Source organism: Pseudophryne corroboree, chromosome 5, assembly GCF_028390025.1.
Source record: "Pseudophryne corroboree isolate aPseCor3 chromosome 5, aPseCor3.hap2, whole genome shotgun sequence".
Taxonomy (NCBI): domain Eukaryota; kingdom Metazoa; phylum Chordata; class Amphibia; order Anura; family Myobatrachidae; genus Pseudophryne; species Pseudophryne corroboree.
This window is the reverse complement of record NC_086448.1, coordinates 124123218-124147945: the sequence shown is the minus strand read 5'-3', so window position 1 is coordinate 124147945 and position 24728 is coordinate 124123218. Positions and strand designations below refer to the sequence as shown.

The 24728-nt window shown below is 48.5% G+C and overlaps 1 pseudogene; it reads left to right on the top strand.

Annotated features, from left to right (window-relative positions):
• Window positions 1–24728, top strand: part of LOC134929566 (patched domain-containing protein 3-like) — a 58528-nt pseudogene that overhangs the window by 14541 nt on the left and 19259 nt on the right.

The window sequence follows — 24728 nt, the reverse complement described above, 5'->3', positions numbered from 1 at the left end:
CAGAAGGGAGAGCTTCGAGTTTTTAGGCAGTTAGGCATTTAAGCTTTTAAACATTGTAACAATTCAACAAGGGATAACAACAAAACATTTGTGAGGCAACTAAGGGATCAAGAGGCAAGGTTACGGGGAACCTAAAGTAAAGTAGCGCCTCTGATGGGGGGATACGACCAGGAGTGATCGCCCCAATTCAATGTGGGGAGCGTTAGCGCAGAGAGGTTAAAGTTCTCAGGGAACTGGAGGTGGAGCCTGGGAGGCCGCAGAGGATGGCACCGTGAACCACTCGGAGCGAGGAGATTGAAGTGAGACCCGCTGTGTTCGTGGTGGGAGGCGTGGAGAATGGACATCTTGGTCAGGAGCGGAGATGCCCAGTCTGGAGAGGAGCGTGATGGCCTCAGGTTGGTCTCTGGCTGTGAGGAGCTTCCCTTGGTGCCACACTAGGATCCGGAAAGGGAAACCCCAACAGTACTTCACGTTGTGACGGGAGAGCAGGGAGGTGATGGGTTTAAAGGCCCTGCGTTTAGCTAAGGTTAGGGGGGATAAATCCTGAAAAATTTGGAGCGGGGTATTTTGGAAAGTCACAGAGCCCAGTCGTCGGGCCTCCCTCATGACGGCCTCCTTCGCTGTAAAGTAGTGCATTCGGAGGATGACATCTCTGGGCTGGGAGGAGTCCTGGGAGCGAGGCCGTAAGGCCCGATGGGCTCGGTCCAGTAGGAGATGCTCCTCAGGGGTGTCAGGCGACAGGTGTGCGAAGAGACGTTTGAGGTAAAGCTCAAGATGGGTCGCCTCGACCTCCTCTGGGATGCCTCGGATCCTCATATTATTTCTCCTTGCTCTATTGTCTTGGTCCTCGTTCTCCTCCCGGAGGTGGGCAAAATCCTGATGGAGTTGATGAAGATCGGTCTCTGCTGTTTGCTGGAATGTTACCACTTCTTCCACTCTCCTTTCAAGTTGGTCGGTTCTGGAGCCGATATCGGCTATATCGGATTTCAAGGAGTGTAGAGCCTGGACTGAGGACTTGATGTCCCGCATCTCCTTAAGGAGGGAGAGGTAGTCTTTGTGGGTGAGGGGGGTGAGATTGTCATCTTCGGCCTCCGATTCGGAGGGACCTTGGGATGGGCCGGGATTGTCAGGCCTGTTCGTGGCTGGAGTGCTTTTTTTGGTTAGAAATGGTGTGAGGTCGGACCCCTGGGATTTTTTGTTACCCCTGGTCATCTTGGGAGCGCAGGGGGGTGGGTGGAGAGCAGGGTGGGAAATGGAGGCGGCGCTCCTGCAGTGAGGCTCAGGGCCAGGGAAGGTGAATCGGGGGCTTTAGGGAGGCATCATGGTGTGGACATCAGCCGAGCCCGGCAGATGGAGCCTGCCCAGGGAGGCTCAAGAGAGCAGAGGGAGGGCACCCAGCCCCGGATTGGAGGCTGATAATCCGAAGCCGCAGGAGGGGGGGCCCCGGAGACGATCTCCACCGCTCGGGGACCACGGGGGCGGGTCCCGGGCACGGACCAGCCAGTGAGTGGGGTAGCCCCGCGGCTGGGTCCCGGCAGGGGGAGAGGACCGTGGACCGGTATGGAAACGGCCCTCGGGTGAGCTCCAGTGTAGGCCCCAGCGGGATTTAGGTGGTTGGAGGCAGAGGGGAACTGCGGTCCCGGAGACCCACAAAATGGCCGCCGCTGGAGTAGGCTGCAGGGAGCCGGAGGCTGGGGGGGATCCGGGCCGGCACTCCCCGAGAGGCAGTATAGGAAGGTCTCCAGGCAATGGAAGTGGAGCAGGTTCCCTCAGGCCCAGGAGGGGGACAGAGTCAGTCCCAGATTGAGGTCACAGGAGGGGGGGGGATGGAGCTGCGTCCAGCCCCTCCAGCGTGTTAGGGCCGCCGACGGCGGCCGTCCGTTGGTGGTGTGCGCTGGGGCCCAGAAGGAGGGAGCACCGCAGGGAGGCAAGATCAGGGGAAGCGGCTTACCACTTCGCCGGGGGGATCCCCGGGCCGCACGTCCTCCGTCCTCCCGTCCGGGTCCCGAGATCCAAGATGGCCGCCGCTGCGGGGATTCCGGGCCTCTCGCAGCCGCGACCAGTCGGGTTCTTCTCCCTCTTGCAGCACCGCCGACCCCAGGTGTCAGGTAAGGGTGGTCCGGATGCACAGATCCGAGCTGGGAGTCTTGAGCGGGCACTTCGGGGTCCCCAGAGGCGGACGGCCCCCGCGACGAGTGGCGCCGGACTGAACTCGAGGCCCCGGCTTCAGGTGGGTGGACAGGCCGCAGTCCGCAGAAGCCAGTATACCGGCTTCCCGACTCCGCAGCACGGGTCCACCAATGTGAGGGGGTCTTAGTGGTGCAGTGGAAGGTATGGTGGTGCAATCAGGGGATGAGGGGAGGAAAACAAGGGGATATTTTCCACAGGGGATAGAGAGCTCCCTGTATGTGCAGCCACCCTGGTCAGCCTCCAGGCCACGCCCCCCGCAGCCAATTGGTCTTTAATCCACTGTTCATAACATTTTACAGGTTCATTTGTTTTCTGCAAAAAGAGGCTAGTGTTGGTACTCTACCCTATTGGTAGCTCTATGCTCTTACTTTGAGTTATAGGTTTCCGGAAAGGAAAATTATGTTGCTTACTATCCTGTTTTGTATTGTTCAGTGGTAACCGGATACCTGTTAACCAAAATATTCTGAAAAGTGGAATGTTTCGGCCCTGTAGTGAAGTCCTGACGCGGCCGGCATCATGCTGTCAGTGGAGTCCACGGCCAATCACAGACAGGTGGGGGAGTAGCTTTTGACACCTGTATGTCCTAGCATCCTGCCGTGCTGGGGTTGAGGTTAGGTTTAGGCAGAATAAGGGGTATTAGGGTTAGGAGGAAGCACAGGGAAGGTTAGGGTTAGGGACCGAGGAGGGAGGGTTAGGTTTAGGTACATAGAAAGAGAGGTTAGAATTAGGCATTAAGCAGGGAGAGTTAGGTTTAGGCAGCAGGGAAGGGAGGGTTAGGGTTAGTCACCTAGCAGGGAGGGTTAGGGCTAGGCACCAACGGGGAGGGTTAGGGTTAGGCACCACCGGGGAGGGAGGGTTAGGGTTAATGTAGCCAAAAGGTGAGGGTTAGGGGGCTTACTGGGGGCTGTCGGGATTATGATGGATGGGATGCCAGTGTCAGTATGCTGACCACCGGCATCCCGTCCATCGGTCATTCATACTGATCCCTGGGAGATGGCTGAGGGGAGCCGCTGGTACTCAGCAGCAGCAACAGCAGTGGGCAGTTAGCAGCACCGTGCTCTGAAATGTCCACTGTGGGGCAAGCTTAGCCCCTCTTCAGGGTGCCAACTTTTACACCCTGCTGTGCCCCCGGTCCAAGTGCCACCTCCCTGAACTAATACTTTTCTAGATAGCACTTCAATGAACAGGCTCTCTGGGTCAATGGTGGATGCACAGTTTGAAAGACCTTTTCAGCTGCGGCTACAACTTCAACAGGGTACAACAAACATCACATACAGTAAGACACAATAAGCTTGGTCCAAGTATAAACTTTCTGAGGCAACATCTGGCTAAATTAGTTTGAACATCTCCTCTAACTATGCTTCTAGGTCAGCAGAAAGCTTGACCATGTCAATAGTTTTGGGAATATATTTGATCTGGATATTATTAAGATGCAACCTGTTCTCAAGGCTTTCAATCTTGTCCTTTATCCAGCCCACATAAGTTTTTAGAGATGTTTGCTCCAGGAAACTATATTATTGAACTTTCTTTACAGTTCTTACTCACTTTAGCCTCCAAAGCATCAGTTAAAAGATGTAAGAATGACACCTCAGTCTTGAATTCCATTAAAAACCTGAACCTACAATAAAGGTTCCTTCACACAAGGTCCCCTCTTCTGACGTGTCCTTCACAACTCGAAACTTCCCACCAACCCCAATCAGTAGCAACCCACTCATAAGAAAAGCTTATTATTACCTGCAAAATTACATTACCTTTGAACATTGATGCCAGCATTCATATGCTTTTTTAACTTTCTCAAGTACCGCTTATGTAAAAAGCTGATTCTAGTTTATAAGAACATTATGTCTTTGGACTGTGATACATAAGTAGGGAGGTCATTTAAGAAGAAATACTCTATTAAGTTATTTCATATGACCAATGGGACTAGCTGTGCTAGATTACATTTAGAAAGGTATTGGGGAAATGGTGAAATACCTCACTAATTGGAGCACATTACCTATTAGATAGCAATCAAATACAATTGTATAGTTCTATATAAAAACAAATGTATTCACTATAAACACAAAAATATAATAAATATATAAAAGATTAATATCAAGTGGCACAATTAGACTCACTTCTGGTAAAATGGACCCTTCTAGGAAAATTAGTAAACACAGTGACTAATATGCAAAAAACACAGTGGTAGCTGCTCAATCACTCTGGAAGCACATATCAGGTGCATGAAAAGGGAGGGGTCACAACAAACAGAAATGGGGGTCCTTTTTCTCCTCTGGTATCCCACTGCACACCAGCTAGCACTTATAACAATATTTGAAAACTATACCCATCTGGTGTACTTATATTTTGCGGATATCCCCCCCCATTTTCAGAGAATATCATGTAAAATCTGTTTAATAAACATGCCTCAGGGTAATTTACAATATGATGGAATGATAGAGTATATATAAAATAGTAAACAAATAAAGCAGCATAATGTTTTGGCTTAATGAAACTTATTAAAAAATCCTGATTATTTTACTGCTGCGCACTCAGCTAAATAATATAATCACCAAAGATATTTTCTTTTTTATACCAGATATTCTATTTCACATCAGTATCTCGGCAGCAGGAATTTGAAGGCACAACAACCGCTATGATTCCACTTTTATTCCATTACATACTTCATCACCATATTCTTTTCTATTGTTTCATGGGTAAGGTAAGGTTATCTCTCTTCTTTCACATAACTAATATACATGCTTAACAAATAATATTCCACCTCCAGAGTGTTTATGTATAGAATATTTGGATAGTTTTGATTAGTGATGAGCGGGTTCGGTTTCTCGAAAACCGAACTCCCCCGAACTTCACGCTTTTTACACGGGTCCGAGGCAGACTCGGATCTTCCCGCCTTGCTCGGCTAACCCGAGCGCGCCCGAACGTCATCATCCCGCTGTCGGATTCTCGCGAGGCTCGTATTCTATCGCGAGACTCGAATTCTATATAAGGAGCCGCGCGTCGCCGCCATTTTCACACGTGCATTGAGATTGATAGGGAGAGGACGTGGCTGGCGTCCTCTCCGTTTAGATAGAGAGTGAGACACTTGATTTACTGGAGCATTAGGAGTACTCAGAGAGTGCAGAGTTTTGCTGATAGTTATACTAGTGACCACCAGTTTTATTTATTATTTAATATAATCCGTTCTCTGCCTGAAAAAAACGATACACAGTCACATACCATATCTGTGCTCAGCCTCAGTGTGCTGCATGATAATATCATCTATGTATATCTGACTGTGCTGAGTAGTGCTCACTGCTCACACAGCTTAATTGTGGGGGAGACTGGGGAGCAGTTATAGCAGGAGTACATATTTAACAGTGCACACTTTTGCTGCCAGAGTGCCAGTGTGACTGACCAGCAGTGACCACCAGTATATTGTCTGCCTGAAAAAGTTAAACACTCGTGTGGTGTTTTTTTATTTTTTATTCTATAAACGCATTCTGCTGACAGTGTCCAGCAGGTCCGTCATTCATTATATTTCTATCTTCTTCATACTAGTAGTTTAGGAGTCTGCAGTGCTGACAGTGTCCAACAGGTCCGTCATTATATAATATATACCTGTCCTGCAGTAGTGATATATATATATTTTTTATATCATTATCATACAGTCTATACTAGCAGATGCAGTACGGTAGTCCACGGCTGTAGCTACCTCTGTGTCGGCAGTCGCTCGTCCATAATTGTATACCTACCTGTGGTGGGTTTTTTTTTTCTATCTTCTTCATACTAGTAGTTTAGGAGTCTGCAGTGCTGACAGTGTCCAGCAGGTCCGTCATTATATAATATATACCTGTCCTGCAGTAGTGATATATATATATTTTTATATCATTATCATCCAGTCTATACTAGCAGACGCAGTACGGTAGTCCACGGCTGTAGCTACCTCTGTGTCGGCAGTCGCTCGTCCATAATTGTATACCTACCTGTGGTGGGTTTTTTTTTCTATCTTCTTCATACTAGTAGTTTAGGAGTCTGCAGTGCTGACAGTGTCCAGCAGGTCTGTCATTATATAATATATATCTGTCCTGCAGTAGTGATATATATATATTTTTTATATCATTATCATCCAGTCTATACTAGCAGACGCAGTACGGTAGTCCACGGCTGTAGCTACCTCTGTGTCGGCACTGGCAGTCGCTCGTCCATAATTGTATACCTACCTGTGGTGGATTTTTTTTTCTATCTTCTTCATACTAGTAGTTTAGGAGTCTGCAGTGCTGACAGTGTCCAGCAGGTCCGTCATTATACAATATATACCTGTCCTGCAGTAGTGATATATATATATTTTTTATATCATTATCATCCAGTCTATACTAGCAGACGCAGTACGGTAGTCCACGGCTGTAGCTACCTCTGTGTCTGCAGTCGCTCGTCATCCATAAGTATACTAGTATCCATCCATCTCCATTGTTTACCTGAGGTGCCTTTTAGTTGTGCCTATTAAAATATGGAGAACAAAAATGTTGAGGTTCCAAAAATAGGGAAAGATCAAGATCCACTTCCACCTCGTGCTGAAGCTGCTGCCACTAGTCATGGCCGAGACGATGAAATGCCATCAACGTCGTCTGCCAAGGCCGATGCCCAATGTCATAGTACAGAGCATGTAAAATCCAAAACACCAAATATCAGTAAAAAAAGGACTCAAAAATCTAAAATAAAATCGTCGGAGGAGAAGCGTAAACTTGCCAATATGCCATTTACCACACGGAGTGGCAGGGAACGGCTGAGGCCCTGGCCTATGTTCATGGCTAGTGGTTCAGCTTCACATGAGGATGGAAGCACTCAGCCTCTCGCTAGAAAAATGAAAAGACTTAAGCTGGCAAAAGCACAGCAAAGAACTGTGCGTTCTTCGAAATCACAAATCCACAAGGAGAGTCCAATTGTGTCGGTTGCGATGCCTGACCTTCCCAACACTGGACGTGAAGAGCATGCGCCTTCCACCATTTGCACGCCCCCTGCAAGTGCTAGAAGGAGCACCCGCAGTCCAGTTCCTGATAGTCAGATTGAAGATGTCAGTGTTGAAGTACACCAGGATGAGGAGGATATGGGTGTTGCTGGCGCTGGGGAGGAAATTGACCAGGAGTATTCTGATGGTGAGGTGGTTTGTTTAAGTCAGGCACCCGGGAAGACACCTGTTGTCCGTGGGAGGAATATGGCCATTGACATGCCTGGTGAAAATACCAAAAAAATCAGCTCTTCAGTGTGGAAGTATTTTAACAGAAATGCGGACAACATTTGTCAAGCCGTGTGTTGCCTTTGTCAAGCTGTAATAAGTAGGGGTAAGGACGTTAACCACCTCGGAACATCCTCCCTTATACGTCACCTGCAGCGCATTCATCATAAGTCAGTGACAAGTTCAAAAACTTTGGGCGACAGCGGAAGCAGTCCACTGACCAGTAAATCCCTTCCTCTTGTAACCAAGCTCACGCAAACCACCCCACCAACTCCCTCAGTGTCAATTTCCTCCTTCCCCAGGAATGCCAATAGTCCTGCAGGCCATGTCACTGGCAATTCTGACGAGTCTTCTCCTGCCTGGGATTCCTCCGATGCATCCTTGCGTGTAACGCCTACTGCTGCTGGCGCTGCTGTTGTTGCTGCTGGGAGTCGATGGTCATCCCAGAGGGGAAGTCGTAAGACCACTTTTACTACTTCCACCAAGCAATTGACTGTCCAACAGTCCTTTGCGAGGAAGATGAAATATCACAGCAGTCATCCTGCTGCAAAGCGGATAACTGAGGCCTTGGCATCCTGGGTGGTGAGAAACGTGGTTCCGGTATCCATCATTACTGCAGAGCCAACTAGAGACTTGTTGGAGGTACTGTGTCCCCGGTACCAAATACCATCTAGGTTCCATTTCTCTAGGCAGGCGATACCGAAAATGTACACAGACCTCAGAAAAAGACTCACCAGTGTCCTAAAAAATGCAGTTGTACCCAATGTCCACTTAACCACGGACATGTGGACAAGTGGAGCAGGGCAGACTCAGGACTATATGACTGTGACAGCCCACTGGGTAGATGTATTGACTCCCGCCGCAAGAACAGCAGCGGCGGCACCAGTAGCAGCATCTCGCAAACGCCAACTCTTTCCTAGGCAGGCTACGCTTTGTATCACGCTTTCCAGAATACGCACACAGCTGAAAACCTCTTACGGCAACTGAGGAAGATCATCGCAGAATGGCTTACCCCAATTGGACTCTCCTGTGGATTTGTGGCATCGGACAACGCCAGCAATATTGTGTGTGCATTAAATCTGGGCAAATTCCAGCACGTCCCATGTTTTGCACATACCTTGAATTTGGTGGTGCAGAATTATTTAAAAAACGAGAGGGGCGTGCAAGAGATGCTGTCGGTGGCCAGAAGAATTGCGGCACACTTTCGGCGTACAGGCACCACGTACAGAAGACTGGAGCACCACCAAAAACGCCTGAACCTGCCCTGCCATCATCTGAAGCAAGAAGTGGTAACGAGGTGGAATTCAACCCTCTATATGCTTCAGAGGTTGGAGGAGCAGCAAAATGCCATTCAAGCCTATACAACTGAGCACGATATAGGAGGTGGAATGCACCTGTCTCAAGCGCAGTGGAGAATGATTTCAACATTGTGCAAGGTTCTGCAACCTTTTGAACTTGCCACACGTGGAGTCAGTTCAGACACTGCCAGCCTGAGTCAGGTCATTCCCCTCATCAGGCTTTTGCAGAAGAAGCTGGAGACATTGAAGGAGGAGCTAACACAGAGCGATTCCGCTAGGCATGTGGGACTTGTGGATGGAGCCCTTAATTCGCTTAACAAGGATTCACGGGTGGTCAATCTGTTGAAATCAGAGCACTACATTTTGGCCACCGTGCTCGATCCTAGATTTAAAACCTACCTTGGATCTCTCTTTCCGGCAGACACAAGTCTGCAGGGGTTCAAAGAACTGCTGGTGAGAAAATTGTCAAGTCAAGCGGAACGCGACCTGTCAACATCTCCTCCTTCACATTCTCCCGCAACTGGGGGTGCGAGGAAAAGGCTCAGAATTCCGAGCCCACCCGCTGGCAGTGATGCAGGGCAGTCTGGAGCGACTGCTGATGCTGACATCTGGTCCGGACTGAAGGACCTGACAACGATTACGGACATGTCGTCTACTGTCACTGCATATGATTCTCTCCCCATTGAAAGAATGGTGGAGGATTATATGAGTGACCGCATCCAAGTAGGCACGTCAGACAGTCCGTACATATACTGGCAGGAAAAAGAGGCAATTTGGAGGCCCTTGCACAAACTGGCTTTATTCTACCTAAGTTGCCTTCCCACAAGTGTGTACTCCGAAAGAGTGTTTAGTGCCGCCGCTCACCTTGTCAGCAATCGGCGTACGAGGTTACATCCAGAAAATGTGGAGAAGATGATGTTCATTAAAATGAATTATAATCAATTCCTCCGTGGAGACATTCACCAGCAGCAATTGCCTCCACAAAGTACACAGGGAGCTGAGATGGTGGATTCCAGTGGGGACGAATTGATAATCTGTGAGGAGGGGGATGTACACGGTGATATATCGGAGGATGATGATGAGGTGGACATCTTGCCTCTGTAGAGCCAGTTTGTGCAAGGAGAGATTAATTGCTTCTTTTTTGGTGGGGGTCCAAACCAACCCGTCATTTCAGTCACAGTCGTGTGGCAGACCCTGTCACTGAAATGATGGGTTGGTTAAAGTGTGCATGTCCTGTTTATACAACATAAGGGTGGGTGGGAGGGCCCAAGGACAATTCCATCTTGCACCTCTTTTTTCTTTTATTTTTCTTTGCGTCATGTGCTGTTTGGGGAGTAGTTTTTGGAAGGGCCATCCTGTGTGACACTGCAGTGCCACTCCTAGATGGGCCAGGTGTTTGTGTCGGCCACTTGGGTCGCTTATCTTAGTCACACAGCTACCTCATTGCGCCTCTTTTTTTCTTTGCGTCATGTGCTGTTTGGGGGGTGTTTTTTGGAAGGGCCATCCTGCGTGACACTGCAGTGCCACTCCTAGATGGGCCAGGTGTTTGTGTCGGCCACTAGGGTCGCTTAGCTTACTCACACAGCTACCTCATTGCGCCTCTTTTTTTTCTTCTTTGCGTCATGTGCTGTGTGGGGGGTGTTTTTTGGAAGGGCCATCCTGCGTGACACTGCAGTGCCACTCCTAGATGGGCCAGGTGTTTGTGTCGGCCACTTGGGTCGCTGAGCTTAGTCATCCAGCGACCTCGGTGCAAATTTTAGGACTAAAAATAATATTGTGAGGTGTGAGGTGTTCAGAATAGACTGAAAATGAGTGGAAATTATGGTTATTGAGGTTAATAATACTTTGGGATCAAAATGACCCCCAAATTCTATGATTTAAGCTGTTTTTTAGGGTTTTTTTAAAAAAAACACCTGAATCCAAAACACACCCGAATCCGACAAAAAAAATTCGGTGAGGTTTTGCCAAAACGCGTTCGAACCCAAAACACGGCCGCGGAACCGAACCCAAAACCAAAACACAAAACCCGAAAAATTTCCGGTGCTCATCACTAGTTTTGATATGGTCAGTCTAAAGTGGATTCAAACTTTTTACAATAATAAATGTATGTGCTTGATTGATGTGCTTGGCTGGTGGGATTGCTGCTCATCTTGAAAGCCTGTCTTGCCATATTCAAAGGCAGTACGTCACACCCAAACCTGTTTCCATGACACAACATTGCCACCGTACATCTCAACAACTTTAGACACAAAAATCTGATCACACCACTTACCTCTGTAAGTATGACTGATATGAGGGGCAGTCTAATGCCAATGAGTGGAAGCAGAGGCATAGCATGGAGAAATGACTCCCGCAGCAGGGTCATGTCACGGCATCCACCACCACTATATATATAAATATATATATATATATATATATATATACAAACAGAGACGCTTACAATGGGAAGCAGCTCTGTGCACTCCCAGCGTAACAAGGCGGACGGATCGCCTAGTCACGCCGGGAGTGCACGCCTGCGACTAGGCAGGCATAGATAAGAAAGGCTCCATCTGTATACAATAATTTCCGGACATTCATGTCCTATGTTTTTATCCATTCACCTAGAGAGCCCGTTGATGTTATAAGTGCGTCAGCATAAGCTACGTAGAGATAGCTGGTGTGTGCATAGACTCTTCAGTTTTTCTGGTCTCCCGACCGCCTGCATCTCTCTAATAGCACAAGTCAAAAGAAAGTGAAGATGAATAGTGCGCAGGAATTTAGCTGCCCAGCATGAACTGTTCAATGAAAATAGCGTGTCACCATACACCCAAAACAATATTCTAATTAACCAGAGATATCACCAAACTGCCCACAGGCACTGATGGATCTGCGTTTGGAATAATGCTCCTTAGCAGAAGGACTTTGAATTTCCAACCTTTTACAATCCTCCAACATGTATAATAAAACAAAAAAGAACAACAATGGTGTGATATTGTTATTTCAATTCAGTTCTTATAATAACACTGCAAGTGGGATCCGTACTGTGAGGAATTGTCTACTGCAATTGTAGACACTTATAGCATGAATGGGAGAAGGTCAATCCTTAATGGAATTCAGCTTCATCATCTATTCCTCTCTGATATACGTCTCTCACGTTTTCCAATGTCATAAAGAGAACAAACAGGTATAGTATAATACCGCTTTTATTAATATAAGACAAACAAGCTAGGATGAACACTGGACTCTCACCATAAAGGATTGTCCACCTTAACTAGTAGACAAACAAGGCATGATCTTAAAAAAACAGGCGTCCCCAGCACCTGTGGAGCTAATTATTTAACTTGCGATTCTGTGAGGAGACCTTCAAAACATGCACTGTGTGGGGTCCTGAGGACCGAGTTTGAGAACCTGTGCACTAGACAAAACATCATATTCCCAGTGTCGGCCCCTGCATGTTTTGTATTTTCCCAGAGTCAGATCTCTCCTGTTTTGGATAGTGATGTGCACCGGACATTTTTAGTGTTTTGTGTTTTGGTTTTGGATTCGGTTCCGCGGCCGTGTTTTGGATTCGGACGCGTTTGGGCAAAACCTCCCTGAAAATTTTTTGTCGGATTCGGGTGTGTTTTGGATTCGGGTGTTTTTTTACAAAAAAACCCTCAAAAACAGCTTAAATCATAGAATTTGGGGGTCATTTTGATCCTATAGTATTATTAACCTCAATAACCATAATTTCCACTCATTTCCAGTCTATTCTGAACACTGAACACCTCACAATATTATTTTTAGTCCTAAAATTTGCACCGAGGTCGCTGGATGACTAAGCTAAGCGACCCAAGTGGCCGACACAAACACCTGGCCCATCTAGGAGTGGCACTGCAGTGTCAGACAGGATGGCAGATTTAAAAAATAGTCCCCAAACAGCACATGATGCAAAGAAAAAAAGAGGTGCACCAAGGTCGCTGGATGGCTAAGCTAAGCGACCCAAGTGGCCGGCACAAACACCTGGCCCATCTAGGAGTGGCACTGCAGTGTCAGACAGGATGGCACTTAAAGAAATAGTCCCCAAACAGCACATGATGCAAAGAAAAAAAGAGGTGCACCAAGGTCGCTGGATGGCTAAGCTAAGCGACCCAAGTGGCCGACACAAACACCTGGCCCATCTAGGAGTGGCACCGCAGTGTCAGACAGGATGGCACTTCAAAAAATAGTCCCCAAACAGCACATGATGCAAAGAAAAAAAGAGGTGCACCAAGGTCGCTGGATGGCTAAGCTAAGCGACCCAAGTGGCCGTTACAAACACCTGGCTCATCTAGGAGTGGCACTGCAGTGTCAGACAGGATGGCACTTAAAAAATAGTCCCCAAACAGTACATGATGCAAAGAAAAAAAGAGGTGCACCAAGGTCGCTGGATTGCTAAGCTAAGCGACCCAAGTGGCCGACACAAACACCTGGCCCATCTAGGAGTGGCGCTGCAGTGTCAGACAGGATGGCACTTAAAAAAATAGTCCCCAAACAGCACATGATGCAAAGAAAAAAAGATGTGCACCAAGGTCGCTGTGTGACTAAGCTAAGTGACCCAAGTGGCCAACACAAACACCTGGCCCATCTAGGAGTGGCACTGCAGTGTCAGATAGGATGGCAGATTTAAAAAATAGTCCCCAAACAGCACATGATGCAAAGAAAAAAAGAGGTGCACCAAGGTCGCTGGATGGCTAAGCTAAGCGACCCAAGTGGCCGGCACAAACACCTGGCCCATCTAGGAGTGGCACTGCAGTGTCAGACAGGATGGCACTTAAAAAAATAGTCCCCAAACAGCACATGATGCAAAGAAAAAAAATGTGCACCAAGGTCGCTGTGTGACTAAGCTAAGCGACCCAAGTGGTCAACACAAACACCTGGCCCATCTAGGAGTGGCACTGCAGTGTCAGACAGGATGGCAGATTTAAAAAATAGTCCCCAAACAGCACAAGATGCAAAGAAAAAAAGAGGTGCACCAAGGTCGCTGGATGGCTAAGCTAAGCGACCCAAGTGGCCGGTACAAACACCTGGCCCATCTAGGAGTGGCACTGCAGTGTCAGACAGGATGGCACTTCAAAAAATACTCCCCAAACAGCACATGATGCAAAGAAAAAAGAGGTGCACCAAGGTCGCTGGGTGACTAAGCTAAGCGACCCAAGTGGCCGACACAAACACCTGGCCCATCTAGGAGTGGCACTGCAGTGTCAGACAGGATGGCACTTTAAAAAATAGTCCCCAAACAGCACATGATGCAAAGAAAAAAAGAGGTGCACCAAGGTCATTGGATGGCTAAGCTAAGCGACCCAAGTGGCCGGCACAAACACCTGGCCCATCTAGGATTGGCACTGCAGTGTCAGACAGGATGGCACTTAAAAAATAGTCCCCAAACAGCACATGATGCAAAGAAAAAAAGAGGTGCACCAAGGTCGTTGGATGGCTAAGCTAAGCGACCCAAGTGGCCAACACAAACACCTGGCCCATCTAGGAGTGGCACTGCAGTGTCAGACAGGATGGCACTTCAAAAAATAGTCCCCAAACAACACATGATGCAAAGAAAAAAAGAGGTGCACCAAGGTCGCTGTGTGACTAAGCTAAGCCACAAACACCTGGCCCATCTAGGAGTGGCACTGCAGTGTCAGACAGGATGGCACTTAAAAAAATAGTCCCCAAACAGCACATGATGCAAAGAAAAAAAGAGGTGCACCAAGGCTGCTGGATGGCTAAGCTAAGCGACCTAAGTGGCCGACACAAACACCTGGCCCATCTAGGAGTGGCACTGCAGTGTCAGACAGGATGGCACTTCAAAAAATAGTCCCCAAACAGCACATGATGCAAAGAAAAAAAGAGGTGCACCAAGGTCGCTGGATGGCTAAGCTAAGTGACCCAAGTGGCCGACACAAACACCTGGCCCATCTAGGAGTGGCACTGCAGTGTCAGACAGGATGGCAGATTTAAAAAATAGTCCCCAAACAGCACATGATGCAAAGAAAAAAAGAGGTGCAATGAGGTAGCTGTGTGACTAAGCTAAGCGACCCAAGTGGGCGACACAAACACCTGACCCATCTAGGAGTGGCACTGCAGTGTCAGACAGGATGGCAGATTTAAAAAATAGTCCCCAAACAGCACATGATGCATAGAAAAAAAGAGGTGCACCAAGGTCGCTGGATGGCTAAGCTAAGCGACCCAAGTGGCCGGCACAAACACCTGGCCCATCTAGGAGTGGCACTGCAGTGTCAGACAGGATGGCACTTAAAGAAATAGTCCCCAAACAGCACATGATGCAAAGAAAAAAAGAGGTGCACCAAGGTCGCTGGATGGCTAAGCTAAGCGACCCAAGTGGCCGACACAAACACCTGGCCCATCTAGGAGTGGCACCGCAGTGTCAGACAGGATGGCACTTCAAAAAATAGTCCCCAAACAGCACATGATGCAAAGAAAAAAAGAGGTGCACCAAGGTCGCTGGATGGCTAAGCTAAGCGACCCAAGTGGCCGTTACAAACACCTGGCTCATCTAGGAGTGGCACTGCAGTGTCAGACAGGATGGCACTTAAAAAATAGTCCCCAAACAGCACATGATGCAAAGAAAAAAAGAGGTGCACCAAGGTCGCTGGATTGCTAAGCTAAGCGACCCAAGTGGCCGACACAAACACCTGGCCCATCTAGGAGTGGCGCTGCAGTGTCAGACAGGATGGCACTTAAAAAAATAGTCCCCAAACAGCACATGATGCAAAGAAAAAAAGATGTGCACCAAGGTCGCTGTGTGACTAAGCTAAGCGACCCAAGTGGCCAACACAAACACCTGGCCCATCTAGGAGTGGCACTGCAGTGTCAGATAGGATGGCAGATTTAAAAAATAGTCCCCAAACAGCACATGATGCAAAGAAAAAAAGAGGTGCACCAAGGTCGCTGGATGGCTAAGCTAAGCGACCCAAGTGGCCGGCACAAACACCTGGCCCATCTAGGAGTGGCACTGCAGTGTCAGACAGGATGGCACTTAAAAAAATAGTCCCCAAACAGCACATGATGCAAAGAAAAAAAATGTGCACCAAGGTCGCTGTGTGACTAAGCTAAGCGACCCAAGTGGTCAACACAAACACCTGGCCCATCTAGGAGTGGCACTGCAGTGTCAGACAGGATGGCAGATTTAAAAAATAGTCCCCAAACAGCACAAGATGCAAAGAAAAAAAGAGGTGCACCAAGGTCGCTGGATGGCTAAGCTAAGCGACCCAAGTGGCCGGTACAAACACCTGGCCCATCTAGGAGTGGCACTGCAGTGTCAGACAGGATGGCACTTCAAAAAATACTCCCCAAACAGCACATGATGCAAAGAAAAAAGAGGTGCACCAAGGTCGCTGGGTGACTAAGCTAAGCGACCCAAGTGGCCGACACAAACACCTGGCCCATCTAGGAGTGGCACTGCAGTGTCAGACAGGATGGCACTTTAAAAAATAGTCCCCAAACAGCACATGATGCAAAGAAAAAAAGAGGTGCACCAAGGTCATTGGATGGCTAAGCTAAGCGACCCAAGTGGCCGGCACAAACACCTGGCCCATCTAGGATTGGCACTGCAGTGTCAGACAGGATGGCACTTAAAAAATAGTCCCCAAACAGCACATGATGCAAAGAAAAAAAGAGGTGCACCAAGGTCGTTGGATGGCTAAGCTAAGCGACCCAAGTGGCCAACACAAACACCTGGCCCATCTAGGAGTGGCACTGCAGTGTCAGACAGGATGGCACTTCAAAAAATAGTCCCCAAACAACACATGATGCAAAGAAAAAAAGAGGTGCACCAAGGTCGCTGTGTGACTAAGCTAAGCCACAAACACCTGGCCCATCTAGGAGTGGCACTGCAGTGTCAGACAGGATGGCACTTAAAAAAATAGTCCCCAAACAGCACATGATGCAAAGAAAAAAAGAGGTGCACCAAGGCTGCTGGATGGCTAAGCTAAGCGACCTAAGTGGCCGACACAAACACCTGGCCCATCTAGGAGTGGCACTGCAGTGTCAGACAGGATGGCACTTCAAAAAATAGTCCCCAAACAGCACATGATGCAAAGAAAAAAAGAGGTGCACCAAGGTCGCTGGATGGCTAAGCTAAGTGACCCAAGTGGCCGACACAAACACCTGGCCCATCTAGGAGTGGCACTGCAGTGTCAGACAGGATGGCAGATTTAAAAAATAGTCCCCAAACAGCACATGAGGAGTGGCACTGCAGTTTTCTAGCAAGAGGATGAGTGCTTCCATCCTCATGTGAATCTGAACCACTAGCCATGAACATAGGCCAGGGCCTCAGCCGTTCCTTGCCAGTCCGTGTCGTAAATGGCATATTGGCAAGTTTACGCTTCTCCTCAGACGCTTTTAATTTAGATTTTTGGGTCATTTTACTGAACTTTTGTTTTTTGGATTTTACATGTTCTCTACTATGACATTGCGCATCAGCCTTGGCAGACGACGTTGATGGCATTTCATCGTCTCGGCCATGACTAGTGGCAGCAGGTTCAGCACGAGGTGGAAGTGGATCTTGATCTTTCCCTATTTTACCCTCCACATTTTTGTTCTCCATTTTTTAATGTGTGGAATTATATGCCAGTAATATATCAATATCAGTGGCCTACTGTACCGTACTGCTATATATTATATACTGGTGGTCAGCAAAATTATGGACTGTCCTCTTACTACTGCGCACAACAACTAAAATGCACCACAGGTATGGATGGATAGTATACTTGATGACACAGAGGTAGGTAGAGCAGTGGATTACTGTACCGTACTGCTATATATTATATACTGGTGGTCAGCAAAATTATGCACTGTCCTCCTACTACTGCGCACAACAACTAAAATGCACCACAGGTATGGATGGATAGTATACTTTACGACACAGAGGTAGGTAGAGCAGTGGACTACTGTACCATACTGCTATATATTATATACTGGTGGTCAGCAAAATTATGCACTGTCCTCCTACTACTGCGCACAACAACTAAAATGCACCACAGGTATGGATGGATAGTATACTTGATGACACAGAGGTATGTAGAGCAGTGGACTACTGTACCGTACTGCTATATATTATATACTTGTGGTCAGCAAAATTATGCACTGTCCTCCTACTACTGCGCACAACAACTAAAATGCACCACAGATATGGATGGATAGTATACTTGACGACACAGAGGTAGGTAGAGCAGTGGACTACTGTACCGTACTGCTATACAGGGCCGTAACTACGTGTGTGCCAAGTGGGCTTGGCACACAGCGCAGTTGCCCTGAGGGCGCACAGCCAGCAGCATGTAATGAGTCAAATTGACTCATTACATGCCTCTGAAGTCTGCGCCGTGCGCCGCCGCCGCACTGTGGAGGAGAGCTATGCGGTTCCTCCATCCCAGCATCCACAGCAGCGCCGGGCAGCCAATACGGAAGGAGAGGGGGATGCTGCAGCGGCGCTTACTACCAATGAAATAGCGCTGCTGCGGCTCCAGTCCCCCTCCCTCCTCCTCCTTCTCACCTGCCTGCACCGAGGGAGCTGCACGAGGAGCCTGTCAGCGGGGAGATGGTAAGTATGTTTCTCTCTTTCTCTGTCTCTCTCTCTCTCTCTCAGGGGGACACCGTCTGCTATAATGTGTAAAAAGGGGGACTGGCTGCCGCAATGTGTAAAAAGGTGACTGGCTGCCGCAATGTGTAAAAAGGGGACTGGCTGCCGCAATGTGTAAAAAGGGGGACTGGCTGCCGCAATGTGTAAAAAGGGGGACTGGCTGCCGCAATGTGTAAAAAGGGGACTGGCTGCCGCAATGTGTAAAAATGGGGACTGGCTGCCGTAATGTGTAAAAAGGGGGACTGGCTCCCGCAATGTGTAAAAAGGGGGCCTGGCTGCCGCAATGTGTAAAAATGGGGCCTGGCTGCCGTAATGTGTAAAAATGGGGACTGGCTGCCGTAATGTGTAAAAAGGGGGACTGGCTGCCGCAATGTGTAAAAATGGGGACTGGCTGCCGCAATGTGTAAAAATGGGGACTGGCTGCCGCAATGTGTAAAAATGGGGCCTGGCTGCAGTAATGTGTAAAAAGGGGGACTGGCTGCCGTAATGTGTAAAAAGGGGGACTGGCTGCCGCAATGTGTAAAAATGGGGACTGGCTGCCGCAATGTGTAAAAAGGGGGTCTGGCTGCCGCAATGTGTAATAAGGGGGACTGGCTGCCGCAATGTGTAAAAAGGGGGACTGGCTGCCGTAGTGTGTAAAAAGGGGGACTGGCTGCCGCAATGTGTCTAAAGCGGGACACCGTCTGCCGTAATGTGTAAAAACGGGGACGCTGTCTGCTGTAATGTGTAAAAAGGGGACGCTGTCTGCCGTAATGTTAAAAAAGGGGACGCTGTCTGCTGTAATGTGTAAAAAAGGGGACGCTGTCTGCCGCAATGTGTAAAAAGGAAGGGGGACTGGCTGCCGCAATGTGTTAAAAGGGAGACTGTCTGCTGTAATGTGTAAAAAGGGGGACGCTGTCTGCTGTAATGTATAAAAGGGTCTCTACCTGGTGTAGTGGCGCTACTGTGCAGCGTAATTTGAATAATGTAGACTACTGTGCACCGTAGTATGAATTGCTATTATTTTGTGGCCACGCCCCTTCCCCATGAAGCCACGCCTCTATATATTTTTGGCACGCCTATGGCGCGCACTGCCCCTATCTTGCATGGGGGGGCGCCACTGTCGTTTCTTGCACACAGCGCTAAAATGCCTAGTTACGGCACTGCTGCTATATATTATATACTGGTGGTCAGCAAAATTATGCACTGTCCGCCTACTACTGCGCACAACAACTAAAATGCACCACAGGTATGGATGGATAGTATACTTGATGACACAGAGGCAGTGCCAGATTAAGGTCCACATGGGCCTGGAGCTGAAATTTATGAAGGGCCTATTGTGTGCCTCGGAAGGAGGTGTGACAAACGCTGCGGTGGTGTGACTAGTGATGTGACCAGTTTGGTATGAATAGGGGGTGTGGTCTGTGCCATGAGTGTGGCTATCGCCGTGGAGGTCATACAGTAGCTAGTGATTACCTTTAACCACTTAATAGTTAACTATAAAGAGAAAAAGTTTGTGACCACCATATAATACAGAGCATCAGTGATCACCATATCATACAGGGAGCATCGCAGCGACTGCCATATAATACAGAGAGCTGTAGCAACATGCAAAGAAGGTGGAAAGGTGAGCAAAGATTTTTAATGTGTGGAATTATATGCCAGTAATATATCAATAGCAGTGGCCTACTGTACCGTACTGCTATATATTATATACTGGTGGTCAGCAAAATTATGCACTGTCCTCCTACTACTGCGCACAACAACTAAAATGCACCACAGGTATGGATGGATAGTATACTTGACGACACAGAGGCAGTGCCAGATTAAGGTCCACATGGGCCTGGAGCTGAAATTTATGAAGGGCCTATTGTGTGCCTCGGAAGGAGGTGTGACAAACGCTGCGGTGGTGTGACTAGTGATGTGACCAGTTTGGTATGAATAGGGGGTGTGGTCTGTGCCATGAGTGTGGCTATCGCCGTGGAGGTCATACAGTAGCTAGTGATTACCTTTAACCAAAAAGGTTTATTTGAAAGAATGTCACTGTCTGCAGGGTCGCTGTGCTCTCCTCACACACTGGCTGCTGCAGGGGAGAAGCAAGGACAGGACAGGCCTGTCCTGTCCTTGCTTCTCCCCTGCAGGCCTGTCCTGTCCTTGCTTCTCCCCTGCAGGCCTGTCCTGTCCTTGCTTCTCCCCTGCAGCAGCCAGTGTGTGAGGAGAGCACAGCGACCCTGCAGACAGTGACATTCTTTCAAATAAACCTTTTTGAAGTATTTTGGACGTTGTTTCTGGTTCTGGCTTGAAAGAAACATTGATACATGGGAATAATCCCCCTCCCAAAGTAAGTGGGGTACGTCATCTGTCATTTTCGTATTGCCTTACATCACGTGGGATAGATCTTCAAAAGATACCTTTATATACCTGTCCCTATCCTATTTTATGTGAGTTTCGGTTCGTCCACGAGTCCAATTGAGTGGTGGCGAGACACTGTCCTCATCCTCTATCAAAAACATCCCGGCACCTTAGGCTTTCTTTTTCTGGACACTTATGGACTAAACAATTAATCCCAAAGCAATACCACCCATATATGTGTATCATTTTCCTTTTTTTTTCATGTTTATCATCTGGATGTTATGAGACGTTTCAAAGAGTGATCAATCAGGAAAGGACATCTTAACATGTGACGTATATTAATCTATTTATTTATTTTGTTATCGCCTTTGATCCACCACCTCATTGCTTTTTGTATAATATTGTTTTATCTGTTATTTGGACGGATTGAGGATTGAGATTGGGCTGATAACTTGTTGCGCCAGGAATTTACACTATTATCTGTTTCATTGTATCTCCTAATCGCACCAGTGAGATGCATCTCACTGGGACTTACAGGGTGCGCGTGCACACTCCTCAAAAGCCTTCAGAGTGCAGCGATCGCCCCTGAATCATCCCCACAGTCCATGAGGCTTACACATGCAGTAAGCCCCATAGATTCCCTCCCCCATAATATTGTTCTGCTACCTGCACCCCCATTTATATTTAAGTTGAGCATTCTGTCCCCATTATATATTAATTTACTTTGTGCTCCACCTATATATTAATTTAACCTGTATCTACCCCCTTTATATATTAATTTAACTTGTGCCTGCCCCCCTTATATATTTATTTAACTTATGCTGCTATCGCATGTTAAATAATATATTAATTAGGTGCTGTGCCACCAGACAGGGTAAAAGCAAAGGTGAATAGGCTTACTCACTGTGCACAGCCTGCCAGTGCCACATCAGATGAGGGGGCGGAGCTTCGGGCCGGTGGGGGCGGAGCCACGGACGGGGCCGGGGGCGTGGCCTCGGGCAGATTCAGACAGGGACAGTTTCGTGGTCGGAACTCTGTTGATCTTCGCCAAGCTGGATCGGTGTGGAGGTAACTGAGTAGCCGGGAGGTGAGGGAGCTGAGGTGCTGGTGATGTGACAGGAATATTTTTTCCTGTCAACACTGGCAGCGTTGCATTGGAGCCTGTGGGCCTATTTTCAATGGGGGGCCTGGAGCTGCAGCTCCATCCGCCCCATTGTTAATCCGGCCCTGCACAGAGGTAGGTAGAGCAGTGGACTACTGTACCGTACTGCTATATATTATATACTGGTGGTCAGCAAAATTATGCACTGTCCTCCTACTACTGCGCACAACAACTAAAATGCACCACAGGTATGGATGGATAGTATACTTGACGACACAGAGGTAGGTAGAGCAGTGGACTACTGTACCGTACTGATATAATACTGGTGGTCACTGGTCAGCAAAATTCTGCACTGTCCTCCTACTATATACTACAATGCAGCACAGATATGGAGCGTTTTTCAGGCAGAGAACGTATAATACTGGTGGCCACTGGTCAGCAAAACTCTGCACTGTCCTCCTACTATATAATACTGGTGGTCCCCAGTCCCCACAATAAAGCACACTGAGCACAGATATTTGCAGCACACTGAGCACAGATATGGAGTGTTTTTCAGGCAGAGAACGTAGATATTTTTAGCACACTGTGCACAGATATTTGCAAGCACACTGAGCACAGATATTTGCAGCACACTGAACACAACTGAGAGAACGCTGCACACGTCCTCTCCCCAGTGGCGGAACTTGCAAGCGGTGGGCCCAGGTGCGACAAAATGCTTTGGCCCCCCCCCCCCCCCCCCCCATCCCATCCAAGTCCACCCCCTCACCCCTTGAGAGGATCTGGTGAGGGGGACCTGCTCAGGGCCAGAGAAGTGGATACCTAGCAACAGTGCCGTAACTAGACATTTTAGCACTGTGTGCAAGAAATGGCATCGGAGCCCCACCCCTGCATGCAAAACAGGGGCAGTGCGCGCCGTAGGCGCGCGGAAAAATCCATAGTGGCGTGGCTTCGCGGGGAAGGGGTGTGGCCACAAAATAATACCAATTCCTAAAACGGTGCACAGTAGTCTCCATTCTTCAAATTACGCCGCACAGTAGCACCACTACACCAGGTAGAGACCCTTTTACACCTTACAGCGAACAGATTCCTCTTTTTACACATTACGGCAGACAGCGTCCCCTTTTTACACATTACGGCAGACAGCGTCCCCCTTTTTATACATTACGGCAGACAGCGTCCCCTTTTTACACATAACGGCAGACAGCATGCCCTTGTTACACATAGCGGCAGACAGCGTGCACTTTTTACACATTACGGCAGACAGCGTACACTTTTTACACATAACGGCAGACAGCGTGCCCTTGTTAAACATAGCGGCAGACAGCATACACTTTTTACACATAACGGCAGACAGCGTCCCCCTTTTTACACATTACGGCAGACAGCGTCCCCTTTTTACACATTACAGCAAACAGCGTACACTTTTTACACATAACGGCAGACAGCGTACACTTTTTACACATAGCGGCAGACAGCGTGCCCTTGTTACACATTACGGCAGACAGCGTGCCCTTGTTACACATTACGGCAGACAGCGTGCCCTTGTTACACATTACGGCAGACAGCTTGCCCTTGTTACACATTACGGCAGGCAGATTCCCCCTTTTTACACGTTGCGGCAGGCAGTCCCCCATTTTTACACATTGCGGCAGGCAGATTCCCCATTTTTACACATAACGGCAGGCAGATTCTCCCTTTTTACACATAGCGGCAGGCAGATTCCCCATTTTTACACATTGCGGCAGGCAGATTCCCCATTTTTACACATTGCGGCAGGCAGTCCCCCCTTTTTACACATTGCGGCAGGCAGTCCCCCATTTTTACACATTGCGGCAGGCAGTCCCCCCTTTTTACACATTGCGGCAGGCAGTCCCCCATTTTTACACATAGCGGCAGGCAGTCCACCCTTTTTACACATTGCGGTAGGCAGTCCCCCATTTTTACACATAGCGGCAGGCAGTCCACCCTTTTTACACATTGCGGCAGGCAGTGCCCCCTTTTTACACATTGCGGCAGGCAGTCCCCCATTTTTACACATAGCGGCAGGCAGTCCACCCTTTTTACACATTGCGGTAGGCAGTCCCCCATTTTTACACATAGCGGCAGGCAGTCCCAACAAATAAAGAAAGAGAAAGAAAGAAAGAAAGAAAGAAAGAAAGAAAGAAAGAAAGAAAGAAAGAAAGAAAGAAAGAAAGAGACAGAAAGAAATAAAGAAAGAAAGAGACAGAAAGAAAGTAGAATCATACTTACCCTCTCCGCTGGCTCAGGCTCCTCGGTGCAGCTTGACGATTCCCGGGCAGTAGACGAGGTGGAGGAGGGAGCCGCAGCAGCGCTGTGTTATTGGTGGAGGCGCTGCTGCTGCTGCCCCTCTGCTTCACTATAGGCTGTTCTCGGAAGACAGCCTATAGTGAAGCAGAGGGCCAGCAGCAGCAGCGCCTCCACCAGTAACAAAGCGCTGCTGCGGCTCCCTCCTCCATCTCCGTCCTCCTCCTTCCCCCGTCTGTGCCGCTGCTCTTCTCCTCTGTGGGCGGCTATGCGCTGCGGGCAGCGGTTGCCCGCAGCGCACAGCGGCATGTAATGAGTCAGTTTGACTCATTACATGCTTGGGCCCCTGGACAGAGGCGGGCCCCAGTGCAACGCACTGCTTGCCCTGCCGGTAGTTCCGCCTCTGCCTCTCCCTATCATCTCCAATGCACAAGTGAAAATGGCGGCGACGTGCGGCTCCTTATATAGAATACAAATCTCGCGAGAATACGACAGCAGGATGATGCGTTCGGGCGCGCTCGGGTTAACCGAGCAAGGCGGGAGGATCCGAGTCTGCCTCGGACCCGTGTAAAATGGGTGAAGTTCGGGGGGGGGGGTCATTGGGGGGTTCGGATTCCGAGGAACCGAACCCGCTCATCTCTAGTTTTGGATTCCATATAAGTCCCTCCCTCATGACTGTGAACGCCATTTCACACTGTAGACCGGAGGGAGCGGGTGAAGGACGCGGGCACAATG